At 46.9% G+C, this 17,450-nt stretch overlaps 1 protein-coding gene across 4 annotated transcripts in view; it reads right to left on the bottom strand.

The window, feature by feature from the left end:
• KCNK10 (potassium two pore domain channel subfamily K member 10) overlaps positions 1–17,450 on the bottom strand; it is a 167,696-nt gene that overhangs the window by 91,566 nt on the left and 58,680 nt on the right. Inside the window, exon 1 of one of the 4 annotated variants that reach the window (XM_056133882.1) lies at positions 5,882–5,972. The exons of the other annotated variants lie outside the window; for them this stretch is intronic. The gene's annotated coding sequence lies outside the window, so the exon portion shown is untranslated. Of the gene's footprint in view, positions 1–5,881; positions 5,973–17,450 lie in introns of those variants that run through there. 4 annotated transcript variants of the gene reach the window in all.

The following is a 17,450-nucleotide window of genomic DNA, read 5'->3' as shown; positions in this document are numbered from 1 at the left end:
CCTTGGAAACATTACCAAAGGCTGAGGCTGGGGAGATAGCACAGGGCTTAGTGTGCCCAAGTCAGATTTGCAATCTGGGACCACACAGCCTCATGAGTATTGTGGGGTGCATCCCTGCAGACCTCAAGCACTCCCAGATGTGGCACCGAAGGCTCCCTCAGGGCCTGAGCAGCACTATATCCTCAGGCCTCAGTATTGAATCACTGCCTGGTTGGCCCTAAACACTGCTTGGGAAGGACCGCCTAAGAGAATGACCAAAGGCATTCACTCTCCTCAGAAATCAGAGCTGCTCTCACGCTAGTGCAAAGCTTCCACGTGACCTGGAGTAGCTACCGGAACTCTCTGGGCCCAGAGCCAGCAAAAAAGCAAAACCAGCCAAGTGATGACGGTGGAGGTGGCGGTGGCAGTGACGGGAACATCAGCACTTAACAAACAGCTACTTCATGCTGTCACTTGGCACACTGGGCTTAGGCAACTGCATGTGAAATGACCTTCCTGTGAGTCCAGATCTTCTCTGAGTTAGATGCCAAGGAGGGAGCCCTTAGGCGTGAATTGAACCAGCATCAGGGAAACTGAGAATCCGCATGGGAGGCTGGAGAGCCCTCAGCGCAAAGTAGGTCTGGACCAGGGTGCAAAGCACCCGAGATCTACTGAGTCTAAGGAACTTCAACAAGTTGTTTCCCAGACACTGAGCTATCAGTGGAGGCCTGCAAACCCTGGAGCAAGGTCTGAGTACTTGACCGCCGTCCATCACAGCTGGGAGGGCTGCAGGAGGCAGTGCCCACACCACAAGGCCTTGGCCAATTGCACAGCAGAGCTGGGCTCTGGCTCTGGAACACCCGCACCAGTGGGGTCTGAGAGGGGCAGGCGTCCAGCAGCCAGAAGTTGAGGTCAAAACCGGAATTAAAATTAGAATCATTGGTGCTGGAGTGATAGTATAGTGGCTAGGGCATTTGTCTAGTAAGCAGCCGACCTGGGTTCAATCCCCAGCATTCCATATGGTCCCCTGAGCACCACCAGGAGTAATTCTGAGTGCAGAGCCAGGAGTAATCCCTGAGCATCACTTGGGCCTGCCCCAGAAAGAAAAAAAACACATTTTGCATCATGGTCATTGAATAATTTTCATAGGGTTTGAAAGCTATCTTGCCCTCCCCAAATGATATCTGAGTCTTCATAAAGTGCCATTCTGTAATGAAGAGAGAATTGTTCACTTGTTTTTCTACTCCAGAAAATATCCCTTTTGGGAAAAGTAATATAGGGTAGATTTTTGCCATTGATGACATTACACATCCATAATTTTCCAAATTCATAAGTACCGCTTTTATAATAAAGCTCTTCATAAAGCACAGTTCAATTTCACTAAGGTTATAGAAGCTTTTCTAAATCCAGAAAGGTCTCAGGGTCCTTAGGAGAGGGAGGATAGACACAGGTGATGGGTATGGTTTTCAAATGATGTACATGAAAAAATCATTATTAATAGCATTGTACACTACAAAATACTAATAGAAATGAATAAGTTTCAAAAGGAATATTTAGTCAGTCACAGTCACATTCCTCCCATTGTTCATTGATTTGCTCGAGCGGGCCCAGTAATGTCTCCATTGAAAACTTTGTTGTTACTGTGTTTGGCATATTGAATATGACGGGGGCTGGAGCGATAGCACAGTGGTAGGGTGTTTGCCTTGCACGCAGCCAACATAGCCGACCCGAGTTCGATTCCTCCGCCCTCTGGGAAGAGCCCAGCAAGCTACCGAGAGTATTTCGCCCACACGGCAGAGCCTGGCAAGCTACCCATGACATATTCGATATGCCAAACACAGTAACAACAAAGTCTCCAATGGAGACGTTACTGGGCCCGCTCGAACAAATTGATGAACAATGGGAGGACTTTTACCCTTTACCATTCATCCAAAAACTGTGGACTGGCTTTAGCCCAGTGGTTACTTTGGCGGACCAAAAGGAATATGTTGTTCATAAATTAAAAAGCATCTTATAGCTAAATAATAATAATAATTTTTTTAAAAAATAATAAAATTAGAACCATGGGATAGAGAGGGGGTCTGGTGGCACTTCTGTGCATACAGTTGACTCCAGTCTGACCCCTGGCACCATGTATGGTCTCCTGAGCACCCAGGGGTGACCCTAAAAGCAGAGCCAGGAGCAAACCCTGAACACAGCAGGATGTGTCCCCTACCAAAAAAATAAATAAATAAACTTACTTTCATCAAAGATGGGATTAGTGAGCAGAGGGGTCTTTTTGCTGGTTGTGAAACTCAGGTGGAGGGAGGGCCGACAAAGTCACTGACAGAGGAACATGGTTCCACCCAGAAACCCCATCATATTGTCAACCAGTGATGAGACCATAAAATATTCATTAAAATAAGTGACTGGACAGGGGCTGCAGTGATAGTAGAATAGGTAGGGCATTCACCTTGCATATGGCCAACCTGGGTTCAATTCCCGGCATCCCATTTGGTCCCCTGAACACTGCCAGGAGGGATTCACGAGTGCAGGGCCAGAAGTAACCCCAGAGATTCAGTAAGTGTGAAACAAACAAACAAAAGAAAGTGACTTTCCCATATTTTAAAATTAAATTAGAGGGACTGGAGCAATAGCACAGCAGGTACAGCGTTTGCCTTGCACCCGGCCATCCTGGGTTTAATTCCCAGCATCCCATATGGTCCCCTGAGCACTTCCAGGGGTAATTCTTGAGTGCGGAGCCAGAAGTAACCCCGATGCATTGCCCGGTGTGACCCAAAAAGCAAAAAACAACAAAAAAATTAACTTAGAGAGGCTGGACAGATGGTACAGTGGGCAGGGCATTTGCCTTGCATGTGGTCAACCCAGGCTTGATCCCCAGCATCCCATATGGCTGCCTGAGCCCTACCAGGAGTGATTTCTGAGTGCAAAGCCAGGAATAACTCCTGAGCATCGCTGGGTGTGGCCCAAAAACTAACTAAATAAATAATAACAATTAAATTAAATCAAATTAGAATAATGTGACTTTGAGTCAGCAACCTGGGCTAGCAGAGCAGGAAAACAGGAAACAAACAAACAAAAATCCCAGAGAAATAGGGCCTTTTTATATAAGTAATAGTTTTCTACAAGGGAGCATTTTTCCCCAGTTTAATAACCAACAGGTGAGATCAATACTAGCCTATTGGATTTCTCAACTCCCGCAGGAAACGCCTGAGGAGCAAATGTGTGGTCAAGAATGAGAAAGACAATGTGGTAAGACCATCCTTCTCATTTCCATCATTAAATGTCTCCTCAACAAATGTTTCCTGGAAAGAAGCGAATACGTGGAAATGTGGTTTTTCTTTTCTTGGTTGAGTAAGTCTTCACATTTGATGTAGTCAGCATCTCTCTCACCCTGACATTTTTCCACATCATGCAACCATGCACTCAGTCAACAAACACTGGACAACCTGAGTTTGCCGGGCACTGCAGTTTGCATGAGAGGTCTGGTAGAGAATGATATATTTCCCTGACTCTGGAGTTTGTGGGAGAGGTGACAAAATATAGCAAAGATCTTACGCCTACATTAACCTGGTTTATCTTCATAAAAATCTTCCCTGCAGGAACTTGAATGGAACTGGAGGATATCATGTTAAGTGAAGTGAGTCAGAAGAAGAACAAATACTTAATTATCTCATTTGTTGAAGGTATATAAAATAACAGGATGAGGAAATGCATGGTATCAAAGGGAGGATACCTAGATTTCCCTGGTCCCTACATCATACAAATGAAAACAGAAAAGGATAGGGAGGGTCGGAGAGATTTTACATCAGGTGGGGTGCTTGCCTTGCACGCAACTGACCCAGGTTCAGTCCTGGCTCCCTATATGGTCCCCTGAGCCAGCCCAGAGTGCCCCTAAGCACAGAGCCAGGCGTAAGCCCGGAGCATCACCTGGTGTGACCCCAAAAATCAAAAAAAAAGAAGAAGAAAAGATATCAAGATGTGGAGTAAGAAGGAGTGGACAAGAGTTAAGAAGGGCAGGGACTCAGGCAGTGCAGAGGTGAGGTGTAGGTCTCAACTATAGAGCGACAACATGAAACCCAAAGGACAGCAACCTCCCAGGATAGGAGAAGCATGCTGAAAATAGACTATAGACCAAACATGATTGCCACTCAATGCCTCTTTTGCAAACCACAACACCCAAAAGAAGAGAGAGAACAAAAGCAGCGTCACTCTGTTGACCCACAGAGGCGGGGTGGGATGGGGGGGATGGGGGTGGGAGGGTGACTGGGACCAGTAGTGGTAGAAGATGGGCACTGGTGGAGGGATGGGTGTTTGATCATTGTATAATTGAAACCCAAGCACAAAAATTTGTAAGTCTACAACTATACCTCATGGTGTTTCACTAATAAAAATTGAAAAATTAAAATAAATAAATAAATTGTAAAAGGTGCCTATCCAGGAGGCTGGCTGGAGGGGGGTAAGGGGTGTGGTGACGGCAGGGGGAGAGGAGAGGAAACCTGGGGACACTGGTGGAAGGAACTGGACAGTGAGGGGTAGGATTGGTGCTAGAACAGAGTATGCTTGAAAAATCAACTCTGAGTGGCTCTGCAAATCACCATGCCTTCATAAAATCATTTTTAAAATCTCCCCCTGCAGGGTCACAGCGTTACCAACCCTCCTTGACAGATAAGAAACTAAAGTGGTGTTGACCAGCTCCACACCCGCTAACCCACCAGCGGTGCCCTCAGGCTTTTCTACAGACACCGAACCCCAGTGCCTGAGATAAAGAGTATCTGTGGGATTCCGGGTCCCTGGGAACCTGATGGGCAGCCACCTCCGAGGTGCCACTGTCACACAGCAACGTGACTCTGTTGACCCAGGCAAAGTATAACTGTGATTGCAACACACCAGCTTCGAGGCAAAGAACACCTGTTCCTGCACCCCGACTCCCCCTCCTCTCAGGGCCGGAAACGCTCCAGAGGCTCCTGCACCCACAGCTCGGCAGTTCCCCAAAGCTCCAACTTCCAGCCCAGCCTGGACTCTCCCAAAGGCTTCCCTAGGCGTGCACTGGAGAGGAGGAAGGGTTGGGGACACGGAGTGTGGGAGAAGGGGAGTAAGCAGACCGTCTCAGCCCCACCTGCCCCAGGATGTCACCGCAGCTGCATTCAGCCTCGTCTGCCACAAACAAAGAGCAGAAAGAACATGCGTGGACCCCCCGGATCCAGACACCCCAGCACCCAAACCTTGCTTTCCCCATCATGCTGGTCCAGGTAGGAGTGGAATGACACTCAGTCTAGACACACTTAGTGAGCTGACCATGCTCCCAATTGCCACCACAGAGAAGGCTTTGCTTTCGGGATTCATCCTGGCCCTCTTCTTCACCTCCCTCTTTTTTCTTTTTTTTCTTTCTTTCTCTTTGGGTCATACCTGGGATGCACAGGGTTTACTCCTGGCTCTGCACTCAGGAGTAACAGTGCTCGGGGGACCATTTGGGATGCTGGGAATCTAACCCAGGTTGGCTGTGTGCAAGACAAACGCCCTACCCGCTGTGCTATAGCTCCAGCCCCTCCACCTCCCTCTTAAAGTTTTAGGCCTTGAGGCTCTGGGGATGACCAAGTGTTTGAGCACCTGCTTTTGCAGGCTTGAGAACCCTGAGTTCAATCCTCATGTCCAGAGTGTGATTCGGGAGAGCCCTGTCATTGAGGGGTCAGAGCAAAGTGTGGGGAAAGAAAACACATCTCCTCAAACTTCAGGCTTTGTTTCTAGAAAATCCCAAGGTAGCATGGAATGGGAGGGGACTCTGCCAAGCTACAGCCAAGACAAGAGGACATATGGTAGGAGAAAGGCATTGCACCTGGACTCATGCCCTCCCCAATCCTACATCCCGGCCCCTCCAGACCCTCCTGTCATTGTCCCTCACCTGAATCAGTGTGACGGTCAGCTGCCTTGCCTCTCTGACATCCATCCTCCCAGCAGCACCGGGCAGCCTCTCTGCGGCAGGACCCGATCAGATCTCCCTCATCTTCAGGCTGCCCCGAGGCTTCTTGTAGGTTGGGAATCAAGGCTGGCACTGAGGCTTACTCCAGGCTCCCTTCCAGGGCCTGGCGCCTGCCTATCTCCCCAGCCTCACCCACTGCCACGCCCCCAAAGCAACCTTCGCCCTAGCCAAACCCAGCAGTACATAGGCCCCTCTTGCTGAACTCAAAGGGAAGGGTCTAGATTCCTTTCTCCTGCCCACAATTTGTCTGACCAGCTCCTACTCAGGTGGCAAAACACACTTCATGTGTAAGTGACTTGTCCAGGAAGTTCTCTCTGATTTCCTACTCCCTGGCGCTAAGGCCTTTACTCTCTGCCTTCTCTACATTCACTGTGTCTTCACAGGAGGTTGAGCATAGTGCCTCTTGCTGCAAGGCACCATGAGTTATAATTTGGTCCCTTCCTGAATTCATTTATTTATTCATCTGTCCATTCATAAACTTGCCTTGTGTCAACACTCAGGATTTCCAGTTCACATCCCTGCCCCAAAGCAAATGCACCTGCCAAGCTCAGTGAACGCAGGAGAGAAGGAGAGCTCTGATATGACAGTGTTTGTTTCCAGACAGAATCGAGTCCCCATTCCCAAGACCAGCACAGAGAAGAGAAGTTAGAGCACATGCCTAGCAGGCACCTGACCCAGGTTCTATTCCAGCATCACATGGTCCCCCTGAGTACTTTGGGAGATATCCCTGGACACCCCCAAGCATCAGCAAGGCAGCTAGAGTAATCCCTGGCACTATGGAGACTGAGCAGCAGCACCACATCCTCAGGCCTTTACACTGCACCACAGTCCGAGTTAGCCAAAAATTGCTGGTCAAGTCCCCAGGCCTCCCAATTACCTCTTGGGAGCCCTCTTCCACCCCCACAGAAAAATGTGAAAGTTCTCAGAAAGTAAAGAGTAAACCCCAAGATTTGTTCAATTGCTAGGAAGGACTAGAAGGGAGATAAGAGTAATCCATTCTGCTCCAAACACAGCTTCCTTATTCTCTCTCCATGAAGAACCAGAAGCTTCTCTTTGACTCATGGGCATATCTGTTAGACTTTGAAAAAAATCTATGCAATGGCATGAATCACCCTAGTTGAGTCACCTCTCTGGTCCCAGAGGAAGCAGATGCAGACATTCCTCCAGTGTGCCTCCCCGACTGGTGGAGTCCTTCTATGACAAATCCACAGACATTTACATCTGAAGCCTCTCATAGACAAGCACTTTTCTTGCCCTGCCCCTCCTGCGCGGGCCTGGAAAGGCCACACAAGAATGAGACCCCACACACGGAGGCCCCATGACTTCCTTCTCAGAACAGCTAAGCAAATGGTTTCTTCCGTGTGTCCACAAATCGCCTGGATTTACACACTATAGGCAAGGCACAAAGTCAGAAGCTTTCATAAGCATATTGGGCCCAGAGTAGGAGGTTCAGCAGGTAGAAACACCATTCAGGCTATAGCAGAAGGAACGAAGGGGAAGGTCTGAGATGAGGGATTTTTAGAAAATCCTTCAGGAAGGTAACTCACTGGTCAGGGAAACGTGTGTGTGTGTGTGTGTGTGTGTGTGCATGCAAGGACCCAAGTTTGATCCCCAGAACTATCTTACCCCCTGAGAACTGCCAGGTATGGGGGCCTGTTGATCCCCAATACCCAAGAGGGCCCCTGAGTACTGCTAGGGATTGTGGGATCCTGTTGGTCCCCAATACCCAGGACCCCAGCAACACTGCAGCACTAGGCATTTGCATTCAACAAGGTAGGCCAGTTAACCAAGCATCACTAGGACACGTGAGCAATGCTTCAGAAGTCCCTCCCTAAAGAACACAAAAAGCAAAACCAATGTTTTTGTTTATTTGCTTTAGTGTTAGTTTGGGTGCTACACACAGCAGTACTCAGGGCTTACTCTGGACTTTGTGTTCAGGATCACTCCTAGCAGTGTTCAGGCGACCACAGGGATCAATCCTGGATCGAACTGCATGCAAAGCAAGTGCTGTATGTCTGTACTATCTCTCTGGTTCCCGGAAAACAAAATCTCAGTTCCGGGAAGACCACTTGAACAGTGCAACCAGGCCTGGCGTGCGCAAGGCCCTGAGCTAGTTCCTGGAACTGCCAGGCTGACCCTAGTGACCCGAAAGCACCCCAGGCCCAAACAATATAGTATTGAACTGTCACACCAGAGGATGGAGCATCACCAGGAGCAAGGCATATGAAAAATAGGTAAAGCCCCTGTTTTTTTAAAAAAAAATCCTTGTCCTAGGGATTGACTGAGATGTGTGGAAAGGGGGGAGTGTGGTATATCACCCAGACAAGTGGGTTGTTTATGTTGCTCTCTACAACAGTGAAAGGGAGAATTGTACACCTGGGAGCCACGATGTGGCTTCCTGAGCTTCTGAGATGGCACATCCTAGTCTACTGTTTCCAGCACCATTCACAGGCCTGCCCTGCGGGAGGTGTCATGGGTGTTGATAGATTGGTCATGCCTGGGTGTTGATGAATTGGTCATGCCTGGGAGTTGATGGATCAGTCAGAGTGTGATTCTGCCACTCAGAGACCATTTTTCTCTCCCTAGGAAATTCTCTTTAAGAGTGTCCCTGTTCCATGATAAAATCATACCATTCACTGTAACTTGGATGAAACTGGGTAATACTATGTTAAATCAGAAGAAGGAAAAACACAGGATGATCTCACTTACCTGTGGTATATAGAATAATGGGATGAGGGAATGGAAGGTACTAAAGGGGAAATATCTGGGTCACCCTCACCCCAGTTTATAAGAAGGAGATGGACAGGTAAGGAACAAAATCAAGGAGGAAGTAACAGGGAGAGGAGGGAAGCAGAAGTTAAGGGCATTGGTGTATCGGTAGTACAGATCTGTGTCATATGCATGTATCCAAACCTCAGAGTCACACCTCAATAACGCGCAAACATGACACCCAAAGTACAACAACAAAACTTAAAAACATGCCTGTCGAGGAGGCAGGCTGGGGTGATGGGAAGGAACCGGAAACACTGATGGAAGGAAGAGGACACTAGTGGTGGGATTGGTGCTGGAACATTGTATGCCTGAAATTCATCTGTGAATAACTTTGTAAATCATGGTTCTCTGATAAAAAAATTATTTTTTAAAGAGTTCCTGCTTCAAAACAATAGGACATAATATCTCTCTCCTGGGTAAAAGTGGGCTGTTTTATTGCTGCAATGAGTGACCCTAGTGACCACTCATTGGTCTGGCCCACCCGCCCACCCAAACACAGAGCTCAGGTCTTCAGCTATTCCCTATCCAGGCTAACATGGGCGGGAGCAGCCCTGGCACTTCCCACTGAAATGCTCATCTTGTGGGTGCCAGTTGCCTCCCTCATGGTTCTCCCAACAGACCCCAAACTCGGCCGAGTTGGCAAGAGAGAGTCATTTGTCTTGACTCCACAGTCACGAGATGAAAGCGTGTAGCCACTGTCAGAGTTCTTTTGTCAGGTTCCAAAAGGTTCCATGAATAACCAGCTTTGTCTCCTTCCCCAAGTTTTTTCCTCCAATTTAAATGCACTAGCACACTTGTAAAAGGAGAGATTTTCCCCCCTCCCTTTGGGGATTTAAAAATAATATAAGCAGCTGCAGCTCCTAAAATATCTCCCATACCCAGGGGCCAAGTGTTTTCAATCCTATTGTCAGATCCCATTCCTTCCAGAGAGACTTTTGCCTTTCCCAGGTGCCTTGTCAAAATCAGTTACCACTCCAGACTGGGCTCACACAGAGAACTGCTCCCAACCAGCCTGGAGCCGGGTGATCCCTCCAAAATTCCTGCCCTGGTCTGACTGCAAACCCCACAACTTAGAACTTATAACCCGTCTTACTTCTCCAACCTCACCCTTCACACATTGTCCTCTAGCCCAGTAAACTCCTGCCAAAAGTAGTTATCACAAGTACCTAGACCAGAAATAGTTGTTTCCAATCTATTCCAACCCATTCATTGTCAGGACCCATAGGAGAAAGCAAAACTGAACACACTTATTAACCCATGAGAGAAAGAATTATCCTTTTTTATTGAATCACCGGGAGAAACAGTTACAAATCTTTTATGTTTGCATTTCATACCATGATTGAACATCCATCCCTCCACCAGTGAACATTTTCCACCACCACTGGGAATGGGGGTGTACAATGTCCTTCGTACACCCCCATTCCCAACCCTCCCCCTGCCTCTATGGAAGACAAATTCCCCCATATCTGAGAGAGAATTATCTTAAGATTCATATTTATTAAGATTCATATTTATTTCCCAAGCTAATGTTCATTGAATTCCAGCCAAGTATGGTACTGGAGTAGCCAAAGGTACTTAAATAAATTCTACATGATCACAGTATAACATACACTGAGGGTGTAAAAGCACTAATGTTTACCATTTAGAAAACGGAGGGGGGCATTTAGAAATTTAATGCATCAGTCATTGACTTAATTCAACCAGTGCACACCAAGAAGGCACCAGCAGCCGCACCAAACCCTCACTTAATCTCCACGTTGCCAGGTCACCGTCCACCAGGAAACTGGAGCTGGGGTTCCTAGCTCCCTCCTAGTCACTTTGATCCCTCATATACTTCTCCATGTTCTCTTCTGGGACCCAACCATTCCTTTTCTGCTTTCCCAGACCTTTCAAAGATTCCTCTGGACACTCCACTGTAGAATTGAAGGCCCATCTCCCTCCTCAGCCTGGTCAGCAAGCCCTCCTCTCCTGACATCAGGGTTTATCCTATTGACTACATTATCCCACACGACATGGAGAAATTAAGACAAAGGTATGAAGTTCAGTGAGCCATGGTTCCAGAAGCCCCTTCTCTGCCTAACCTCATTTCCTTGTCTTACCTAGTCAGTCACTGGTAAGGAAAACCCTGGAGAAGAGATTCTGAGAGATCAAAAATGTTCCCTAGAAATGGCCCCAGACTGGTCACTCTCCACATGCTCGGATGAGCCTCACATATGAAGGAACCAGCAGAGGAACCCAGGTATGCAGGACCGTGGCTGAGATCTCCAAGCCTGCTCAGATCAGGACCGGGCCTCTTCCACTCAGATCCCCAGTTTTCCAGTAGCTTGGCAGTCACACCCACAAACTGCCCCCAGCACCATATAATCTCATCAATGGCCAAGATCCAGAGGCTATAAAACAAAGTTCTTGGAAGACAGTGTTGTGGCCGTGCAACCTCTTATACTCTCGCCCACTGATGTGCCTAAAGCAGCACACATGTGTTTGGTTTTAACATACTTGCTTGTATTCTCTTATATACTTAAAGGGCTTAAAGTTCCCCAGAATGAAATCAACAACCTTTACACACTTCCCTCTTATTGTGGTCGGAAGATGCTTGCTGGTTGGGTGGGTGTTGGAATATTATCTGTAATGAACTATTGTGAACTACTTTATGAAAATAAAATGTATAAAAATTGCGAAAGAAAGAAAGAAAGAAAGAAAGAATGGCGCCAGACCTGCACTATAAGGTAGGCCCCAGGGGAAGCTGAAGGAGGGCTGTTTGGGGACTGGAAACCCATCTGGGAGAGCCAATGGAGGAAACCCAATGGCGTCCACCCCAGATCTCTGTCCCTACATTTATATCCTGAACCCAGTCATCACAAGAAACGTGACAGGAATCCCACTTCCAACCCGAACCCCAGGCCCTCTAGTCTCTCCCTCCCAGACCCCACATCAGGTCTTGCATCTGGTTTCTCTCCCAACGGTCCTCTCTCTGCTCTCTTTCTTCCTTGGATTCCTAATTCAGCACTTCTCTCCAGAAAAAAAAAAAAAGAAAAACAGTTCCACTCCCTTTCCTTCTGTCCTCCCCTGACCCAGCCAGGAAACACCCGTGTTCTCCTTTCTCTGAGCTCAGGCACCTTCTGCAGTGGAGCAGCCCCAGGGCTGGCTGCACCTCTGAGCTCGCTATCTCCTTCGGTGCCATGCTGCATGCCTGCCCATTTCCCCATTCAGCCCCAACAGTCAGCGGGAAGGAAGTTAAGGTGCAGTGAGTGAGAAACAAGCCCGAAGCAGCCCATGGAAACCCCTCTGCAAGATAGATATTCACTTTGCAAAAGGGTTTGCTGTAGCCTTGAAACAGTGAGCTTCGGGCACACCTAAAATGGACTGGGATTCCTGTGTACATGTTTCTAAGAACAACCTGATTCTGGAGAACAAAGGGCAACCTCGCTTCACTACTGTCCAGGTCACAGAGAACAGCGGTCAATGCTCTAGAACAGTCTGTCTTCAACTAGCCTCAGGCCCCTCACTGGCCAGGGCAACTGTCCAGTGCCCCCTGGTTCCTTTCTTGGTCACTGACTTAGTTACGAAATCTTGTCTGGCTGGCTCTTCCTTCCCTGCGCCTACTAAGTTGCCAGTGTGTCTGAGATCGGTCAAAGGGAAAAATGGTTTCTAAAAAATGCCCTGCAAAACGGTTTCAGCTTTCAAAGAGCCGCCTCCTCTGGAAAATTTCCCCTAACGTGGCTCCCCTGAATGCAGTCCTCGGTGCTGCTGACATCAGCAACATTTCCCTGCTTGGCCTCAAAGGCAGCTCTGAGAGGCTGGGAGCAAGTGTGGTGAAGGGAGGAGGAAACTATAAAAGGGAAAAGAAGGCCGGCATTCTTCCTCCTCCTGAGGCCAGGGAGACAGCAGAGAGGAGAGTCGACATGACTGTCTCTCTGAAGAGTAGACAGTTTTTTGAAATGTTACTAATAGCTCTAATGAGTGTGGTCTTCAAGGAACCAACAGGTTGAAAAATTGGAAGAGTGGGTCTGAAATGATATAGATGGAATTCCGCAATAAATAAAGTGTGTTCCCACCTGCCCTGGATTTGGAGGGTCAGTATGGAGTGTACTGATGAGGATAAGAGCCAGGGCTGCTAGGAAGATCATGACCAGTCCTGTGAAGGAATTTTCCACACAAGAGGGTTGCAGAATGTACACCAGACATTTCAACAAAATCAACACCTCACTACACGCTATCCCCAAATGCCTCCGATCCTTCATCACCGCAACTCCTTGATGGAGGGTACTTTCCTCCTGATGCACTTGAACACTAGACCTTTCCACCCAGAATCTTCTAGAGTTCCAGGATGAGAGCACAGCGTATACAGAGAATTCAATGAATGCTCAGGCAAAAGATTCAATAAAATAACATAATATGAGACTGACACCCAACAACTGTAGAGACAAGGGCCAGGAAGATTGCTCCATGGCTGGAGGCCTCCCTTATAAGATGGCAGAGAAGGCAGCTGGGATAGAGAAGGGATCACTAAGTCAATGATGATTGGAGGGTTTGTTCAGGATGGGAGATGTGTGCTGAAAGTAGATAAAGGACCAAATGTCATAGCTTCTCAGTATCTGTATTGCAAGCTATAATGCTCAAAAGTGGAGAGAGAGCAAGAGGCAGGAATGGGGGGGTGGATGGGGAAAAGGGGATACTGGGGACATTGGTGGTGGAAAATGTGCACTGGTTGGAGGGATGGGTGTTGGAACACTATGAGTGAAACTCAAACATGAAAGCTTTGTAACTGTATCTCAAGGTGATTCAGTAAAAGGTAAGGTAAAGGCCCTCCCGTTGATCGTCGATTTGCTCGAGCGGGCCCAGTAACGTCTCCATTGGAGACTTCATTGTTACTGTGTCTGGCATATCAAATACTCTCGGTAGCTTGCCGGGCTCTCCGAGAGGGGCGGAGGAATCGAACTCGGGTCGGCTATGTTGGCCGCTTGTAAGGCGAACGCCCTACCCGCTGTGCTATCGCGTGATTCAGTAAAAAAATTTTTTTTTAATAATAAAAACAAGATAGCAAAAAGAAGAATGGGAAAACTGGATTTGGTATGGGTTTCTTGAGAACAGATAAGTTTTACTCCTTTTTTTCTTTTTTGCTTTTTGGGTCACACCCAGCAATGCAAAGGGATTTCTCCTGGCTCTGCACTCAGGAATTACTCCTGGCGGTTCTGGGGGACAATATGGGATGCTGGGAATCGAACCTGGTTTGGCCGCGTGCAAGGCAAATGCCCTACTCGCTGTGCTATCGCTCCAGCCCCAGTTTTACTCCTTTTTTGCTAATAATTAAAAGTATAACAGCTATTAAGAAAAGAAATAGATTCAATAAATGTTTGTAAGTGCTTATTAGGTGCAGGCACCAGAGGAGGACACAAAGGTAATGGGGGCAGAAGAATCTGCCAACCATAAGCAGTGAATCCGGAAAGGTAACCTTCAGTTCCCTCCCCTGGGATTCAGAAAACATGACCTAGAGAAAGTGGCTAAAGTCTCACAAAGCAGTGAGATTCCACTAGGAATCTTCTAGAAATCCTCCAAGTGGGACCCTTTGCTCCAGCTGCTTTCCAAGGAACAAGAGTGAACAAACCATTGTTGTTTGGTCATCATTTTCAGGGGTAAAATCCATATTTTATGCAACTACCTTCTCCCAGACCCTTGGACCCAATTTGGTGTCTCCAACAAGCTATCAACTGGCTTCTGTGCAATTAAACCACCACTGCAAACCTATTTTCTCTGGAGGAACTGACCTGTTTTAAGAACCAGGGAACATGATTCAAAAACCTAAGGCCAAAACATAAATGAGACTGAATCAGGACACCTCGTAGGGTTCAAGTCTCTAGAGTGGAATTGTCAGTACCCCTTCCGGCTTTCCAGATTCAGGAATGTTAACTGTGGATGCAAGACCCTTGAGCATGCAAAGTTTGAGGAAAACCCACCTATTAAAAATCATTTTTACTGAGACTGAAATCCAACCTCTGGGTTTTTAAATGTTCACCAAGGAACAAAATCCCCATGGAAAAATCCCAGCTGGTATTTAATTTGTCAGATGCTTTGCTTTTGGTTTTAACTTAATTGCTTTGAAATGACCTCTGAGGAGGTCATCTGCAATAGCCTTGTGCTCAACAATTCACCACGTTGCAAAAAGGCAAGCACAGAAAATGGGATGCCCAATTAAAACAGCGAAGGACTCGGTGCCTGCTGTCTTGGCATTTGGAGGCATTTCTAAGAGTTCCCTGCCATTAAAGATTTCTTTAATGTCCCCTTGGAAATCAGGTGCTTTTAATCTACTCTAACTGAGAGGTGCAGGACTCAGAAATACCATTTGCTTCACAGCCACAGAGCTAAAAAGCTGCCAAGGAGAAAGTATTGGTTTCCTCAAGCACTACAGAGAATGTCTCTGCAAGGCCAGAGCACAGCATACACTAAGTAGCGTCTTGGACAGTTGCTTCACATTCCAATATCACTCAGCTCACTTCCCTACAGGACATCATGCAGTTTCTACTGAACCAGCACCGAGTGTTTGCTCTGTGTCCCAAATTGGTGGAAGCCCCAAGCAGTGTTTCTCAAGCTTTCTCCAAATAAAAGTGTTTTCCAAGCTTCTCTCCTTCAGATCTTGTTTCCTTCCATGTCTCTCCTCTATCTACAAATTGGGTCCTAGTCTTGTGCTATAAAAGGTAAAAGGTAAAGGCCCTCCCGTTGATCGTCGATTTGCTCGAGTGGGCCCAGTAACGTCTCCATTGGAGACTTTGTTGTTACTGTGTCTGGCATATCGAATACTCTCGGTAGCTTGCCGGGCTCTCCGAGAGGGGTGGAGGAATCGAACTCAGGTCAGCCATGTTGGCCGCTTGTAAGGCAAACGCCCTACCCGCTGTGCTATCACTCCAGCTATGGTCCCTCATTTATGTAATTTTCACCTGTGTCCCCTGGGAATAACCAGGGGGTCCCACAGAGGGTAGATGTTGAGAAACCCTTCTCTAAGCAACTTTAGTAGAAGTATTAGTTACCACTAGAAATAATACTCCTTGAAGTGGACCTTCCTTGAATGTTGGCCTAGGAAACCAAAGAGGTAGGGGTGGGGGAAAACCTTGAGACAGTGGTGGAGATGCTGACAAGGACAGTGATGTTGGGATATTGTGTGTCTGAAACTTTACTGTTAAGAATATTATAAATAATGATGCCTAAAAAAAGTATAGTCGAAGTGACATCTGCAATTGTCTGTTTATTGCAGCACTCTTTATAATAGCCAGACTCTGGAAAAAACCTGAGTGCCTGAGAACAGATGACTGGTTAAAGAAACTTTGGCACATTTACACAATGGAGTACTATGTAGCTGTTAGAAAAGACAAAGTCACAAAATTTACATACAAGTGGTACCACATGGAAAGTATCATGTTAAGTGAAATGACTCAGAAAGAAAGGGATAGACATAGAAAGATTGCATTCATCTGGGGAACCTAAAGTAACACAATAGGAGACTAACACCCAATATTGGCCGAGATTAGTACCAGGAATTTTACTCCATGGCTTGGAGGCCAACCACACATACTAGGGGAAAAGGGAGCTCAGATAAAGAAGGGAACACCAAATAAAGGTGTTGGGAGGATCCTCCCAGGATGGGAGAAGCATGCGGAAAATAGACTATAGACTAAACATGATTGTCACCCATTGCTTCTTTTGCAAACCAAAACATCCAATAAGAGAGAGAGAACAAAAGGGCAGGGTGGGATGGGGGGATGGGGGGTGGGAGGAATACTGAGATCCGTGGTGGTGGGAAATGGGCACCGGTGGAGGGATGGGTATTTGATCATTGTATAATTGAAACCCAAGCACAAAAATGTGTAAGTCTGAAACTGTACCTCATGATGTCTCACTATTAAAAATTTTTTAATAAGATAAAAAATAATAATGATGCCTAAATAAAGATTCGGGGTTGGGGATAGGTTGGGAGTTGACTTTCTTTATTATCCTAGTGGCTAAATCCAGGAGCACACCAAAGGGTAAATTGTACTAAGGGGAGCTGGGCTAGGACGAAGGAGGCGTTACTGGTGCCTGCTCAAGGAAATCGATGACCAACAGGATGACAGTGATACAGTGATACAGGGGAGCTGTTAGACTTGTGAGTGTGTGTATAATACAGATATGTGTGCGTGCAGTTTGTGTGTGTATTTGTGTTTATATGCATGCACACATACACAAAGCTCATACAATCAACAAAAGATTTCCTGTCAGGTAATGTTAGGTTAAGTTAGACAGGATGAGGAAGCAGGCTGAGTGGACATAAAAACAAGAGCACTGATGCCAGCTGCCATGGAATGCCACTGAGACAATAGATAGTCATGTAACTGTTCCATCGCAGCCTGACTTCCTTAGTATGAGAAAATAGAACTATAGGAAAAGTCCCCAGGAAAGATGCTTCTCCCAAACTGCCAAGGCATGAAGTTCTACAGTAGCTTAGTTTAGCATAGTTTTTCAAAGAATGAAAATCTTGGAATTAAAGCATGGCATTCCCCCAACTAAGAATGCTGTTCCCCATTCTGATTTCCTGATGATAAACTCTTCAGAAAAAGAACAGGGTTCTCTGTCCACAATGTTGTTAGCCCTTTGACCCCACTCTATTCACTCTCACTTCTCTCGTTTCTTAATCCTTCAACCCTGTCCACAGGAACTGGTCCCTGGCAAGATACAAATACCTAGGGGCTGC

The sequence above is a fragment of the Sorex fumeus genome, unplaced genomic scaffold (assembly GCF_029834395.1).
Source record: "Sorex fumeus unplaced genomic scaffold, SorFum_2.1 ptg000098l, whole genome shotgun sequence".
NCBI classification, from domain to species: domain Eukaryota; kingdom Metazoa; phylum Chordata; class Mammalia; order Eulipotyphla; family Soricidae; genus Sorex; species Sorex fumeus.
Note: the sequence above shows the minus strand (reverse complement) of the source record. Positions and strands in the feature narration are given on the sequence as shown.